This window comes from Anabrus simplex, chromosome 2 (genome assembly GCF_040414725.1).
Source record: "Anabrus simplex isolate iqAnaSimp1 chromosome 2, ASM4041472v1, whole genome shotgun sequence".
In the NCBI taxonomy this organism is placed as follows: domain Eukaryota; kingdom Metazoa; phylum Arthropoda; class Insecta; order Orthoptera; family Tettigoniidae; genus Anabrus; species Anabrus simplex.
The window spans coordinates 1,207,418,968-1,207,437,045 of NC_090266.1; positions in this window are offsets into that span (position 1 = coordinate 1,207,418,968).

The window sequence follows — 18,078 nt, forward strand, 5'->3', positions numbered from 1 at the left end:
TACTTGTGATTTGATAGTTCGGTACATTATATGAAGAGTTTCATTTATTAACAGGACAGAACTGGCAGTATGTTATAGGCGAAGTGTTGAGGCAAGGTTTAATTTAATTTTACAATTGGCTTTACGTCGTACCGACAAAGAGAGGTCTTATGGCAACGATGGGACAGAAAAGGGCTAAGACTAGGAAGGAACCGGCCGTGGCCTTAATTAAGTGACTGTCCCAGCATTTTCCTGGTGTGAAAATGGGAAACCGCGGGAAACCATTCCAAGGTACTGAAAAAAATTCTAGCATCAATTTTCCCTGGATCTGAAGATGAATGGTTGACAATTGAAACCTCTAAATTTCCCATCAGTACTGTACACGTCTAGCACGCCATCGCGGTGCCAATAATGTGTGTGTGTTATATTTACTCTCTCACATTCTGGTATATGATTTCAGTTTAGTATTATCATACTAAAATCTGTTTGATTAATATAAAACTATATTTTTACACTCATTTTTAATTGATCATCTAACCAATTAATTTTTAAATTGTCCGCTTGTTGGCCGACTGAGAAATCCAAGTTATTAATGTAACTGAAACCAGGCAACACTCAGCCATAACTTTTGAACGAACCATGTATGCTGAATAATTCATTATATTTTCGAACAGGTACGTCCTATTCTTTGGATGAATGGTCAGCGTCGAGGCCTTCGGTTCGGAGGGTCCCAGTTTCGATTCCCGGCAGGGTCGGGTTTTCTATTCGCATTTGATTAATTCTTCTGGCTCGGGGACTGGATGTTTATGTTTGTCTCCAACACTCGTCTCTTCATATCCAGACAACAAACCACACTACCAACCACCATAGAAATATTCAATAGTGATTACTTCCCTTCATATAGGGTTGGCGTTAGGAAGGGCATCAGACCGTAAAACATGAAGGAATCCACATACATACATACATACATACATACATACATACATACATACATACATACATACATACATACACGACACAGCTTCCACCCGCGAATCCACAGGTGTGGGAGAAAATGCGGCGGAAGAAGAGGAGAAAAATAAGAAGAAGAAGAGAGTTTTCGAACAGGTACGTTAGGCCTATACATCATCATCATCATCATCAAAACAATGCTCAGAATACGTAACTAGTTGGTAGAAAATTGTATCACATGATTTTATAAGATCTCAGATATCATTCAGACGCATATTACCTATTTTGAAGCCTTTCGATTGAAGTTTAGTAATTTGATTCTAATTGATATACCAGACCACAAACACTGAATTCGTAAAAGGTGAGTACTGTATACATAAATTCACTTATTTTTTCTCAGAATACAATTACGCTATGCTCCAATAAAATCTTTCTCATGCACGGTAAGGTATGTTAGGTCTGTCCGCAGTAAAGTAAAAAGCTATATTCTTCCAAAATGTCATGGCAGTCTGACATGAACGACTCGTAGTACGTAGGCTGTACCTTTATTAGTTGTCTTAGTAGGGGAAGTAATTATTAATAAATTATTAAGGCAAAATGCATGCTGTATTCACAATACAACTTGGCACGAAGGCAAAAATTATGTTACAAGTAAATCAGAGCTTGCACGCAAACGGTAACGAGTTTTAAACTTCACAAAGCTCAATATTACCGTACTTGGAGGATCGTTTGATCTGAAGACGAAGACCAGCGAGCGCAAGTGATACATGTTTAACTAGCGAACTGTTCATATTTTCTAAAATACAAGTGATATTGCACCTAAGAGGGCATAAATGGATACATTACATTTCGAGAATTATGTTTCCACCTAGTGGCTGATTAATGTGCACAGTATATGCTTTAGCAAAGCTACAAATATAAACTAGTGAATTCAAAGTGATTATTAGTACCATTTGGGTATATTGAAACCTGCTTTTTTCTTACTGTATATTGTTCCGTGCATAATCATATTACCAATAACTTCTAACCACCTTTTGATCCGCTTGCCCACGTCCGTAGGTATAACCTTAAGTTGCCCTACACGTGACACTCGGGTGTTGCTAAACGAGCAATAGCGATCAGGCAGTCAGACTATCCTTGGGATCTCCTGGCTATCAAATAAAAAATGAAAACAACGTGATGCAAACCAACGAAAAGCTAACAGAAAGTGTATAGGACCTACATTCCGAATTTATCAACTAAATTTGGAAGGCATAAGTAAATTCAAGTGCCCATGTTTGTCTAAATTCTTATTAGATTAAAAAAGGATGTGGTTGCCATTCAGGAAGCTCATATTGCAGATGATGACTGGATCACAGAGGTGAATGAAGGTGCGGCCATGAATGCGTCGATATAAAACAATCAGAAAATATATTTGAAAATTTAAAACTAGAGCTATATTCCTTTCTTTGCTATCTTTCTTCTTGTCAGATTTTAAATTTTACACTTTTTTTAGAAAGCAACAATTCAGGTACAGAACTAGCTCGTTAGCTTAGGTACAATGTTGGAAAAATCAGAATAATCAACAAATTGCCAATTAACAATCTGAGCTTAAAGCTTCCAATTTACAAATGTTACTTGAGTACTACTGCTCCATTCAATCCACAATCGCCGCTACTGCCCACAAACATCTTACAATGGTGAATTAAGAGACTTCTCCCTAGGGTCACCACGGGCAGTAATCTTGGTGTAGAATTATACATAATTTTCATGTATATAAAACCAACACTCTGGCACTACAGCCCTGAAGGGCCTTGGCCTACGAAGCGACCGCTACTCAGGACGAAGGCCTGCAGATTACGAGGTGTCGTCTGGTCAGCGTAACGAATCCTCTCGGCCGTTTTTCTTGGCTTTCTAGACCGGAGCCGCTATCTCACCGTCAGATAGATCCTCAATTCTAATCACGTAGGCTGAGTGGACCTCCAACCAACCCTCAGATGCAGGTAAAAATCCCTGACCTGGCCGGTATCGAATCCCGGAAATAACGCTACCCCTACACCACGGGGACGTTTTTATTTTCATGTATGCCATTAGATAAATAACATAAATGTTGCTAGTTTGAAATCGATAGAGAAAGTTGGTCATTCCACAATATTGCACCAAATTCCTTGATTGTTTGGGCTGTGAGAGAACATTAGCATTGCGATGAAAATACTTCTTTTTTTGCTAGGGGCTTTACGTCACACCGACACAGATAGGTCTTATGGCGACGATGGGGTAGGAAAGGCCTAGGAGTTGGAAGGAAGCGGCCGTGGCCTTAATTAAGGTATAGCCCCAGCATTTGCCTGGTGTGAAAATGGGAAACCACGGAAAACCATCTTCAGGGCTGCCGATAGTGGGATTCGAACCTACTATCTTCCGGATGCAAGCTCACAGCCGCACGCCTCTACGCGCACGGCCAACTCGCCCGGTATGAAAATACTAAATGAGGACTTCGGTTACACAATATAGAAAGTATGTTAAATCTTATGACTTAATGCGTGTTTATTAAATGTTATTCTTCATTTCAGCGTCCGACTCGTTGGCTGACTGGTCAGCGTACTGGCCTTCGGTTCAGAGGGCCCCGGGTTCGATTCCCGGCCGGATCAGGGATTTTAACCTTAATTGGTTAATTGCAGTGGTACGGGGGCTGGGTGTATATGTTGTCTTCTTCATCATTTCATCCTCATCACGACGCGCAGGTCAAATATAAAGATCCGCACCTGGCGAGCAAAACCCGTCCTGGGATATCCCGGCACTAAAAGCCATCATCATCATCATCATCATCATCATCTGTTTACCCTCCAGGTTCTGTTTTTCCCTCGGACTTAGCGAGGGATCCCACCTCTACCGCCACTAAAAGCCATACGCCATTTAATTTAATTTAATTTAATTTAATTTAATTTCAGCGTCTGTTGGCATGTTAAAGGCACGCTGCGAGATTGACTATGACTATGAAATTGACTGTGAACACATCAAAAATTATTGTTCGCTATGAGGGAGTATCCTATTCGGACTCATTGGCTGAATGATCAGCGTTGAGGCCTACGGTTCAGAGGGTCCCGGGTTCGATTCCCGGCCGGGTCGGGGATTTTAATTGCCTTTGATTAATCCTCCTGGCCCGGGGACTGGGTGTTTGTGTTTATCCCAACACTTTCCTTTTAATATTCAGACAAGACACTAAACTACCAACCACCAGAGAAATACGCAATATTGACTACATCCCTCCAAATAGGGTTGGAGTCAGGAAGGGCATCCGGTCGCAAAACAGGGCCAGATCGATATATGTGTGCCACACTTCACACTCGCGAACCGCAAGTGTGAGAAAAGCGGAAGCAGAAGAAGAAGAAGATCAGGGAGTATCCTACAGATAGTTAATAAGATGGTAATTCCCCTGTGGATCAGTGATGAAGTATTCACTTCCGAACCTAAAATTGCTCGTTGAAACCCGGCACAAATAGTCGGGCATTCGAAAAGCGAAAAGTAATCAGATTAGCATTCGACATTAGCAGGTGAGCGACTTTTCTGGAACTGAGGGTTGGTCCGAGGTCCACTCAGCCTACATGATTGGAGGTGAGGAGCTATCTAACGTTGGAATGGTGATCCCGGTCTAGAAAACGCAGAAAACAGCCGAAAGCATTCGTCGCGCTGACCATGAGCCACCGCGTAAATTGTAGGCCTTCAGGGTGAGCAGCGGTCACTTGGTAGAACAAGGTCCATCATGGCTGCAGCACCATGAGGACTGGTTGTATGATGTCGTGTAAAAGTTATCTGTTGTTGCGTTTGGTGATTACCTGGCAAATTTAACTGAAACTCTGCCGTAAAATGCCCTGTAGAGACCAAAACAGATCGTGCTGCTTGTGATTTTCGACAAGAGAGTAGAGTTACGAAAATGTTGTAAACTGGGAAGACTGGGAAGTAAGTGGAATATTCCGAGTTGGCAGTGGAGAGTTGGCGAGGAATCACGTTATTAGACGAATAAGGTTGAGTGGTGTTAATGAAGACAGAAAAGATCACAATATGGAAATAAATTTGGCATTCAAGAGGACAAATTTTGAAGGTCAATCATTACGTCTGCCTTAGTAACTATCTCTCACCAGATGCAGATATTGACGTAAAATATTGTCTGAAACGTGCTAGCTCAGTGTTTGGTCACTATCGGCTTCAGTAGCTAAAGTGGTAGAGCGCTGGCCTTCTCATCCCATATTGGCAGGTTTTAACTTGGCTCAAATGCGTCAAACTCGTGTCAGTATATTTACTGGCGCGTAAAGTAACTCGTGCGGGAAAAGAATCCGGCACTTCGGCGTCTTCCAAAAATAGGGTATTCAGTAACCGTGACCTAAGCTGTGAAACCAAACTGTACGTACTGCAGACTATTTTAATAGCAACACTTGTGAAGCCTTGTGCCAAATAACTGTTTACCTCCAGTGCTTTCTATTATAACAGTCTGTGCGGTGCTTGACATTTTACCATTTCTCATCTTGACACTTACAGAGCTTCAAATGATTTATTTGAACCATTCTTCTGTCTGTCCCGTGTTCTGACAATGGGAGAGTCTCCTTATGAAATGCTAGCAATTTATGACATTCTGTTGAGCAACCATACAACATTGCATTTGTTGCATTCGTAGGTTTTCTTTTGAAATTTCGTAGATATACTGTAGGGAGAGAACCAAGCGAGTTTTCTGCGTGGTTGTTAGCTCTTGGATTTCGTTCGCAGATAGTGGGTTCGAGCCCTGAAGATGAGTGCGGGGTTGAAAGGCAAGATCACGAATGCCCTAACATCGCCAAGACGGAAGGGATGACTTATAATGTCATAAGTCCATAAACGTTATTAAGAGAAACATTGAACTGTCTGATTATTGTTGTTAGTTGAGATGTCCCAGTTGCTGCCTCGAATCTGCGCTGGATAACATTTCTGCTGCAATTACGGAAACTAACCCTTCGACGACGAGTGTGTAACAGAATGATGTTTATGTAACAAAACACAACCTGAAATTAATTACGTTATTTAACCACAAATTGAATTTTACGTCTACGTCAGTAATAAGACAATATGCTACACGGTTCATATTAAACAGTAAAAGTTACGGTTTGTCACCTCTCCGAAATGAATGTATGTATGTTGGGCATTGAACCCGAATGCTGGTCTGATCCTCTACGGCTCCACCAACAGCTGTCATAGATAGCCTAGGTGTCATTGAAGAGGCAGACTGGGGAAATGAGGAGTAAGATAGTTTCCCGTTGACCGAGCTCGATGGCTGCAGTCGCTTAGGTGCGGCCAGTATCGAGTATTCGGGAGATAGTGCGTTCGAACCCCACGGTCAGCAGCCTTGAAGGTGGTTTTCCTTGGTTTGCCATTTTCACACCAGGCAAATACTGGTGGTACACCTTAACTAAGGCCACGGCCCCTAACACTTTCCCATCGTCGCCATATGACCTATCTGTGTCGGTGCGACAGGAAGCAAAAAACACTTTTTTCTGCCCAAAGTGGGTAGATCTACCACTAGAGCCATATTTGGCGTATGCTTAGAGCACAGTTAAAATTCTATTACTTAATATGGTAATTACTAGGTAAACAAGAAGGGAAGGAATCGCAATAGGCCGAATGATATAACCCTAGAATGCTCACCGGGGTGGTATGATACCCCAAAAGACTATATTCTGTTCTGCAGACAGCCTTCTCCACTCTATTAATCTCTCAGAAATGACTGAACGTCAAATCGGTCCGTAAGCGAGTGGAATTCGCCTGGTTCACTCTTCTCTGTGGAAGGTCGTTGGAGTGGCACCGTGCCCCAATGAGCATTGACGTGTGCTAAGTTCGTGTAGTTAAACTTTAGAACATGGCCATTTCTGCAGTGGTTTGTAAGTTTTTTCTTTGTTAATGAAGTTCTGGACGAAGAACTCTCTAAAAGGTAATAAGTCTGACTTTGACTACTGTATAATGCAACTGATGAAGATAATTCTGAGGTAGTATTCGAATTTACACATGAAGAGAGTGCTTAAGAAGGTGGCTATGATGAAGTTCCTGATCCTGTACCAGTAATCAAAGACAAAATTAGTTACAAGTGAACCCGAAGGCAGGCACGATTTGGCTCAATTAGCAGCGCTCCACCCCAGGTAGGCATGCGCTCTGACGGAAGGTACAGCCTAGTAGCTGCTTGCACGGCTCGCAGTTACAACTAGTGAAGGGGTGCGTATCTAAACAGATCTAAAGTTTTAACAGTGGCCAACGTCTCGTTCTGTTTAGTGTAATAGATTGAAGCGAGGAAACAAAAATTATTCCTCTCTATACAAACGCCTTTTTTCTAAGTAAATACCTTTAATAATAATAATAATAATAATAATAATAATAATAATAATAATAATAATAATAATAATAATAATAATTTCGTGTGGCTATTTCTAGCCGAGTGCAGTCCCTGTAAGGCAGACCCTCCGATGAGGGTGGGCGGCATCTGCCATGTATAGTTAACTGCGTGTTAGTGTGGTGGAGGATAGTGTTGCGTGTGGTGTGTGAGTTGCAGGGATGTTGAGGACAGCACAAACACCCTGCCCCCGAGCCACTGGAATTAACCAATGAAAGTTAAAATCCCCGACTCGGCCAGGAATCGAACCCGGGACCATCTGAACCGAAGGCCAGTACGCTGACCATTCAGTCAACGAGTCGGACATACCTTTAATTATACCAATTGCATTAGATTATGCGTAGGAAACAAAATTCATTTTGAAATGTGATGACTAAATACTCTTAAATACCTGTCCCCATAGAAATAATGCAGGCCAGCATAAAAAGCTTATTTAGGATTACAGCGTAAACAATGAATAACAGACGAACTGTGCGTACGATCGTATTGCGTTTATACTCAGCCAGGTACATTGCTGTGTCCTTACTTGCGCCATGACTCCGCATATCGCCATCTAGTCTTTATAAAACAAACTATTAAGAGGTCCGCTGCACACGACTCTACCCGCGCTCATGCCGTTAGCACAAGGAGCGGGGCTCTCTCCTTGCCCACCTATGTTTAAAATCCTCACCACCCTCTAAGTTATAAATTCATTCCTCTGGAACGCTTATTTGCAATGAAATTTCGCAACTCCCTGGAGCGAAAGGAGGAGCAGAATACATGAAATTCTAGACTGAGAGGCGAGAGGTTGCGTTATGTCGGATTCAGGCACTATTTCTTGGATTCCTCGAAACTACTTATTTACGTGAAATTATACACTATTAAGAATTTTCATAAGTAAAAATTGATGTTATTTCCTGAGGATTGAATATGAAATTAATATGAAATACTAAATACAAACCAAACACACCCCGAAGGGCCATGATCTGCAAAGCGACCACTGCTCTTCCCGAAAGCCTGCGGATTACGAGGTGTCGTTTTTGGTCGGCACGATGAATCCACTCGGCTGTTATTCTTGGCTTTGTAGACTGGGGCCACTATCCCACCGTCATATATTTCCTCAATCCTAACCGCGTAGGTTGTGAGGACCTCGAACCAGTCCTCAAATCTTGGTAAAAATACCTAACTTGGCCGGGAATCAAACCCGAATCCTTCGGAGAAAAGGCAGACACGCTACCCCTACACCACATCCTTCTTAGTCAAAACATAGCGGTTAAAGGGTAAATATTTAGTAAAATATCCATATATGAGACAGTCTTGGTACAATTAAATTTGGCAGTATTACAACTTTATGGACGTCAAAATTCAGCACTCTTGAAATTGCAATATATGCCATGGCTGAAAACTGGCTGAGATAAATTAAAACCTGCACGTGTTTCCCCTTGAGCTTTATTGATCGTGGTAAAAAATGACAAGCGAATTGGAAATTGGTGCCACTTAAAAGAACATTGAAGAGTTTTATCTAATGGAGTTAAATCGTCTCGAGAGATTATAGCTCTCAGTCAATTTTAAATGTACAGTGCACTGACCAGCCGTAGGGAAGCAAAATGGTGGCTATTCCTTTCCACACTATTAATATAACACGAAGCCCTAAACTGAAGCACTTCGCATCCGGGAGAAGTGGGTTCGAACCCCACTGTCGGCAGCCCTGAAGATGGTTTTCCGTGGTTTCCCATTGTCACACCAGGCAAATGCTGGGGCTGTACCTTAATTAAGACCACGGCCGCCTCCTTCCCATTCCTAGGCTTTTCCTGTCCCATCGTCGCCATAAGACCTATCTTTGTCGGTGCGACGTAAAAGTAACTAGCAAAACGAAAGAAAAACTGAAGCACTTTTGAATTAAACATCGGTATATACAGTTTAGGTTTTTTCGGTGCGCATGGGACAATCGAACTGTCATCTCCTTGACATTTTTGTGTTGTTTTGTTGGGACAAGCCTAGGGTTTTATTAATATATTTGAAAATTGCTCCTGGTCTGCTATCAGCACAATGTTTGCCAAATAAGAATTGAAAATTGCCACATTAGCAGTTTGCTCGTAGTAAAAGTATAATCCGTCCGGTTTCCATGACAGTAAATTATGACACGAAAGATAGACACACTTTCCTAACTAGCGGATTGGAAGAAGTTCACACCCTTATTGTGAAAATTAGGACATGGAGAAAAGGACTTTTACGTTTATCCGACATCACTTCAACCTGGCAAATATAGAGAGAGCTACAAGGACACAGTAACATTGCACCGAAAAGATGTTTCTCGACTAAGCGACTATCTACAACTCAACACAGACGGGAAGTAGCTGACCAGGAAGGCATCCGACTGCCCAAGCGTGCTTTCCCCCTTTCTCCCCTCCTCTTGTATCGTATCGCGCATCTCGCCTCAGTGTTCCCACAGTCCAGCTGGCCTTCAAGTACTGGTTAGCGCTCAGCCGATCAGATTGCTATTTTTTTTTCTTTTTGATAATTTAAAAATTTAGAGCAAGAATTACTTATGCTTTCAAAGACACTCTGAAAAATTTACAAGCCAGAAACTTTTGTCAGAATGACTTATGATGTCAGTCGGTTCATCCGTTTCCTCTAACTCGATGTAACAAAAATCAGTCTAGTGTTTTAGCTATAATGTTAGACGCTGAGATATTCGAATATAAAAAAACACAACAGAAAGCACTAATAGTAGCAAATGAGCTGGGGATTGGGTAAAGTAATTAGAAGAATCCATTGTGTGATCCGTCATCCCAGGTGAGCAGTAATGATCTCAAGAAAAAGGTGAGTAGTCTGGGGATAAGATCTACTGTATCTGTGTTGGTGCGATGTAACTTGTAAAAACAACAAATTAACCGATCTATTTAGGGCCACTCTATTAAACAGTTCTGGTGTTTATAGTTGTCCCCCTCAGCCAACCTTTAAGCGATTGTTAAAACTCACATCCTGTAAACACGCGTCATAACTTACTGCAATCAAGATTATGACTGGTTGTATTCTACGTCTACAAATTGACGATGCGCCATCTAACTTGATGCTATCTTCACACAAAATATCAACATTGCATAGTAAGTGACGGACATTGCTGTTACTTATTAAATATTTACTACCGATATGAAAGATTTGCTAACTTTTGAAGTGTATTGTTTCATCGCATATTTTGGACGTTTCGTATCTCAGAGTTATATTTTAATTTGACAATTCTGGTTTAACGTAATGTCTGAGGATGACCTTATACTTACGGTCAAAACTAGTCCCACTGATTTTTAATGAGAACATACCCAATGTGTTCTTAAATGAAAATGTAGGTATAATGGCGTTAATAATTGAGTGCTGAATAGCTGAACCCACTCTTACGCCTTTGAAGGTCGAGTGTTTGCCGATACCGATTAATATGAAATTGATATCATATTAACAACAAGCCGGCATAGTACGGCATCGAGTTCCGAATGGACGTTTACCTACCTCTGAAACGTCTACAGGGTTTGAATCCTCGATATCGGGAATTGGAGGCCGAAATTCTACCACCGATCTACAGATGAAGCCTGATAATGGAGAACCACCACTCCAAAAACTCGTCAGAACACGTGTGAGCTCCTGTATAGTTCAGATTAATAACAGAAATAATACTGACTGTCGGGGACTTTGACAGGGAATCAAAGCAATAAGCGGGTAAGCACAACTTCGTTTGTCGTAAAATTAAACTTTTATTTGGATTTGGTTTTTGAAGGAAGTGTAGGTGGTAAGAACGGTAGGGGTAGACCAAGGTATGAATATGACAAGCAGATTAGAGCAGATGTAGGATGCAGTAGTTACGTAGAAATGCAAAGGTTAGCACAAGGTAGGGTGGCATGGAGGGCTGCATCAAACCAGTCTGTGGACTGATGACTCAAACAAACAACAACAACATATTACACCATCTGCTGATTTCATTCACCAAATGCATTCTGAATTGGTTCTCATAGGATTGATCGAGTTTTGAACATTTCACAATTACACACTCCAGAAGTTCATTTTATATTGTGATGAAAATGATTTTGAAAGATTATAACAGTGAAGAACTTGACCGAGAATTTAACTTATAAAATATATTGAATTTTATGCTGAATTTAAAATCCATCCAAATAAGGAAACCATTAATGCAGTTTATGATTGGTTTCCTTTCACCGAGTCACGCACTGTAGTAAAATCTCTGTGGGTTCAGGATGTGATTTTTTGTAAGATATTACATAAATTAGAGAAACAGTATTGTATCATCTACTGTACTTTAGCTGTGACCATTTACGTCTGTACCGTTGTATGCTGAACGGATTCTTCAGACATTATCTGTGCTGAATTTCAGTATTGTTTCTGATGCATGCTGCCCTCCTCACAACGAAATATGAGGTAAAGTAAGAACTGCAGATAAAGTAAAGAAGTCTTATGAGCAATTGAATTGCTGATAGCTGCCGTAGTGATGAAATGGTGCTTTCCTCGGCCCGGCAAATGTAACAGTAGGGCAAGGCATATGTGGGCCACTCCATCTCCGAAGTCGTGCAGGCACAGAGCTTCCCGAGGGCCACTGTATCAAGAATGTGCCATGAGTACGCGGATTTGGGCAATATCACTACCACCTGTCGTGGTGTAGGACATGTATATCACAGGGGTCGCAGTCGGCTAGCACCGATCGTAAGAGTGAATGTTTGGCCACAGTGCAGCAGATCACTGGTCAGTTAAATGCTGGACAACAATGACGTGTGAGCTGCCGTACCATTCAGAATCATCTTCTTGCCATGGGGTTTAGAAGCTAGTGTTCCACGATGGTACCTCTGCTCAACACCCATCAGAATCATTACAACTGACATGGGCAAATGAATACTGCCATTGGACGCTCGAGGCATTGAGAAAGATAATCTGGACAGATGAGTCGAGGTACCAGTACGTACACGCCAGTGGCCAGTTACGAGTGCGTCGTCAACCACATGAGGCAATCTATCCCTCTTGCCAGCAGGGTACAGGTCCTCGTATGGGGACTGTTCACGTAGGATGAAGTGGGGCCCTGTTACGTGTGACGTCTTTTAGCGGAGAATTGCTGGTAGGTCATGTTCACCCCGCCGGGCTGATTGGCTCAGACGGTTTAGCGCTGGCCTTCTGACCCCATATTGGCAAGTTCTACCCTTGCTCAATCTGGTGGTATTTGAAGGTGCTCAAAGACGCCAGTCTCGTGTTGATAGATTTACTGGAACGTAAAAATGCCTGTGGAACAAATTTCTGGCACCTCAGTGTCTCCAAAAATCATCAAATTAGTTAGTGGGACGTAGAAACCAATAACATTATTATTGTTCGTCTCCAACACACTGCAGGCAACGTGCACCTACAGCACAGGAATTGGGGCTGACTGGTTCGTTGAGCACTCCATGGATGTGAAGATGATTGGATGTACCCCGATGTACTTCAATCCCATTCAGCACATCTGGGATACTGTCGAGAGGAATGTGCGTGCCCCGGAACAGATCACGAACTATCTTCTTGGATTATGGGAAGCTGTGCGAAGATCATGGATCAGCATGGCTCCCCAAAGCGTCCGGTGTTTGTGCAGCCCATGCCACGCAGCAATGCCGCCGTCATCAAGGTGAAGGAAGGAGTGCTACATGCTACAGCCAGGTATCTCTAATTCAATTGCTCATGAAGGTATAACTACTCACTAGCTTTCAAAGCAACATGCACCACTGTGTTACTGGCTCATTCTAGCTTTACGTAAAATTTCTTAGTACAGTTATACTATTTATTATACACTGACTGACAGAGCAAATGCAACACCAAGAAGGAGTGGTTCGAAAGGGATGAAAGTTGGGGAAAAAACAGAGACGGCACGGATGAATAATTGATGTTTATTTCAAACCGATATGCAGGTTACACAATGCGCACGGCATCGACTCAGTAGGATGTAGGGCCACCGCGAGCGGCGATGCACGCAGAAACACGTCGAGGTACAGGGTCAATAAGAGTGCGGATGGTGTCCTGAGGGATGGTTCTCCACAGTTGGTCGTCCGTTCGAGGCTGGGGCAGAGTTTGCAAACGGCGTCCAATGAGATCCCGCACGTGTTCGATTGGTGAGAGATCCGGAGAGTTCGCTGGCCACGGAAGCATCTGTACACCTCGTAGAGCCTGTTGGGAGATGCGAGCAGTGTGTGGGCGGGCATTATCCTGCTGAAACAGAGCATTGGGCAGCCCCTGAAGGTACGGGAGTGCCACCGGCCGCAGCACATGCTGCACGTAGCGGTGGGCATTTAACGTGCCTTGAATACGCACTAGAGGTGACGTGGAATCATACGCAATAGCGCCCCAAACCATGATGCCGCGTTGTCTTGCGGTAGGGCGCTCCACAGTTACTGCCGGATTTGACCTTTCTCCACACCGACGCCACACTCGTCTGCGGTGACTATCACTGACAGAACAGAAGCGTGACTCATCGGAGAACACGACGTTCCGCCATTCCCTCATCCAAGTCGCTCTAGCCCGGCACCATGCCAGGCGTGCACGTCTATGCTGTGGAGTCAATGGTAGTCTTCTGAGCGAACGCCGGGAGTGCAGGCCTCCTTCAACCAATCGACGGGAAATTGTTCTGGTCGATATTGGAACAGCCAGGGTGTCTTGCACATGCTGAAGAATGGCGGTTGACGTGGCGTGCGGGGCTGCCACCGCTTGGCGGCGGATGCGCCGATCCTCGCGTGCTGACGTCACTCGGGCTGCGCCTGGACCCCTCGCACGTGCCACATGTCCCTGCGCCAACCATCTTCGCCACATGCGCTGCACCGTGGACATATCCCTATGGGTATCGGCTGCGATTTGACGAAGCGACCAACCTGCCCTTCTCAGCCCGATCACCATACCCCTCGTAAAGTCGTCTGTCTGCTGGAAATGCCTCCGTTGACGGCGGCCTGGCATTCTTAGCTATACACGTGTCCTGTGGCACACGACAACACGTTCTACAATGACTGTCGGCTGAGAAATCACGATACGAAGTGGGCCATTCGCCAACGCCGTGTCCCATTTATCGTTCGCTACGTGCCCAGCACAGCGGCGCATTTCACATCATGAGCATACCTCAGTGACGTCAGTCTACCCTGCAATTGGCATAAAGTTCTGACCACTCCTTCTTGGTGTTGCATTTGCTCTGTCAGTCAGTGTATTTTGCCCTTTATTTTTTAGCTCTTTTTGGCTTAGAATACTGTAGTTCCAAGAACATCCGAATATCCGAAGACCGTAAAAGCAGATTCTGAGACATAAAAGCTGTAATATTATTATCATGTTTGAGCCCAGAATCTGTTTCTACCACTCACCTCACCAGTCACCTACCTAAGTGCAATTCCTCGTGAATTTTGCTCACTTAATCCCGTGATAACGTACCCATTAACTGTATTACAATTACACATATTCCCACATCTTACCACGCCATGGCAGAATTAACCGAGCACGTAACGCCACTATACTTCCATTGGTAAGACACAGAACTCCCCTAAAACATTAATAGTTTGTGCATCCCTTGAATGGAACAAAATTCCTGAGAATATGAGTGTTACATAAAGTGGATACATTCTCGGAGCAGCTATGTGGAAGTCCTTGTGTAAATAAATTAGGGTATCTCCTGTTTGTATTACAAATTAGGGTCTGTTTTATATCCTCCCAACGTAACTCGCTGACGCATATTAAATTCCTATAATTTAATCATCATTTAAATAGGTTTGATTTTCTTCGTTATAGTTTCGTTAGTTAAAATTAGTGGGGCGAGAAAAATGCAAAATTTGATATTTCTTTCAATTTACTGAGCGAAAATTATACGTAACTATAACATTTACCAACATAGTCTCCGTCACGTTTGAAACAAGTTTTCCAGGACTAACAAAGTACACAGAATCGTCTAGAAAGAAAATGCTCTGGTGTTTGCGCAGCCAAGTGCCTTCATCTTCATCTTCAACAAAACGAAACGTCTTTCCTCCCAGTCTATCTTCACGAGGCCCCAACAAGTCATAATCACTAGGGCCAAGGGCTGGTGGACCGAATAGCAGACCGCTATTAATCTTTCTCATGTGTCTGAAGTTGAACTGCTGTTAAGATGACCGTGGTGCAACTTTCGAATTTTTAATACACTCTTAAGGTTTTCAGTTGACTTGTGGACGTAATTTGGTTTCTAATTACATATTCTTATACTGTTCTATACATAACTTTTAAAACCGATTGCGTGTTAAGCAGTTAAAACACAACATTCACGTCTTGTTATACTGTATGTACCGTGTGGTGCAGTTGTGCATATTTACTCAGTTTTATGCAACCCGCAGGTTATATCCTAACCTAAAAATATTGACTTGGTCTACTCACAATTACACTTTCATTTAATTCATTTATTCGTGTCAACCAAATCAGCATTAGTGATAAAGTATCGAATGATGGTAGAGTGACATGAAAATTCTCTATCACGTAAACATAAACACTGTGTACAGGGATTGAATGACAGGGTATATGACTGAATGAATGACGTAAAAGTAATATAGATATGACTGAGCTGCATTGCAGCTAGTGATAGCCCAACGTGTTATAGCTGGAGGAGGTAAGGGTGTTCGTTAGGTGGAGGTTAGAGTCCAATGTGGGACGAATACCTTTATTTCGTTGCTAGTGTTCGTGTAAGCTGCGTTTATGAAGACAAATCTAAATCTAAATCATTTCTAGTATTGCAAGTACGCTGGTATGTTTGTTTTAAAAGAACCTTAAAAGAGCTATTTGTAGTAAAGTAAGCTATTACCAACGGAAGTACAATGGGCTTGTGTATGGCCATTCGATTAATTAAGCAAATGTTCAAAATAACCACCTCCTTCGTTAAAGCAAATCTGAGCACTGTGGAGGAAAGACATTCCTGCACTCTGCAACATACGTGCTGGAATCTGCCTGCAGTATTCAGTGGGAAGTCCAGACAGCTGTCGGCCGTTCTTCAAATCGAATGTGCGCTGTTACTGGTTGAATGGATGTGACAGCATAACGTTGTCAGTAAGTGTAGGGCGCTTCGTTCATTGTAGTCGTTTGCCATACCGAAGTCGCAAATTTTTCTCCTATCTTATGTATGCTTTCTTTGTAAAGGTGAAAAATGATTTTGAGACGTAACGCAGTTAAAGCTTAATTATGAATGCCTTTATGACTATAATATAAAAGTGAAAAGCTCGAAAGTAGATATAAACTCTGAATCTCTGGAAAATATTTTATCGACAGTGGGCGAGCAATACCTCGTATCCCACAATATTCTTCTATCCTTTATTCTCAAGATTGGTCACGCCTCGCAGCCACACATTGATATGCAGTCCATTAAAACAATGTTATTTGCGTTCATTTTCCTATACCAATATGTAAAGGAAAATTAACCTTATTGTACCGTACTCTAGGAATGTATATATTCATTAAGTATTTGCCCACTCCCACAGTAAAATGCATTTAAGGTTAGTTTCCTTTGCACACAAGCACAGCAAAATGAACACAAATGGACGTTGTTCTGATGGACTGCATATCCGCGTGTGGCTAGGATGCGTGACCAGTCTTAATGAGGATAATAGATCGGAAAAGCATTGTGGGATAGGAGGTTTTCTCGCGGACCGTCAACATCTTGGCTGCAATTAGTACATGTAGCCTCGAGGCGACAAAGAGTAGGTCCCGTAATTCTGTTCTTATGGAAATATTTCGGATATCGCTTCGAAACTGATCTTATATATTACAAGTTCTGAGCTCGAACGTGCTGACAGGTTTACCTTGCTGTAGACACAACAGTGTGCTGAAGAATCATTTCTCCCCTAATCCCAGATAGCTGCAACCATTCCCTACGCGGAGATTATGTACCTATTACTTAGCTGAATGATTCCAGTATAACGATACGGATGGTATTCACAGTGGGTTTATCCGTATTCGGTGCATAGTTGGTGATATTTTTTATAATTTCCTTATAAGAATATTTGAGACTTCAGAAAAGTCATGTCTTCGTAGAGGATGCCTAACTGAGTACAAAATAAATATTAAAAATGTATGAGTGCAGAATTTGAACCCTCGCTGCTGCGAATATCCTGGTGTATCTACCATGCATGATTCCACGCAGCTACTTCAGGGGTGCAAGTTCAAGCATTACAATTGTGTATTCACGAGAAGAGCGAAAGTTCTCACTTCAAAATGTTGCTGGTGTGTTAGAGCCTTTTGACCCGGTCTTAACCCTTTATTCAACTCTCAAATTATAGAAATTGCATGAATATACAGCAGGGCCCCTCAGATTGATTGCACCAGTGCCTTGCACTGTGCACGGAGCAAAAGACGACTTCGCTTGGTTGACCAGAGTGCAGACCCCCCACTGGTTGATTTGGAGAAATAGCGCTGTCTCTCTCTTTCCCCACGCCTGTCTCGCTCGCTCCGCTTGTCTCCTTCCTCCTCATTTGCTCCGTAGCACTCCAAATCCGAGCCGAGATTAGCCGAGTCGCCCCGAGACGACGCGCTGGTCCGAGCCGAGGCGAGTGGGACCGATCCACTGTGCACATGAACGCTGCACCTCAGTTTGCACGCGTGAGATTGTGGGCGTTTGAGAGGCCGTGCTATACAGCATTTGCGTGCCACATATTACAGAATACTGTGCTTAGATTATAGCGTACTGTGCAAAACACGTTTCTGTCAATTTCTATGTGATGAGGCTGCACAAAGTGGCGTTCAATTGACATGTCTCTAATTGGTCCTAGGCTTTTTTG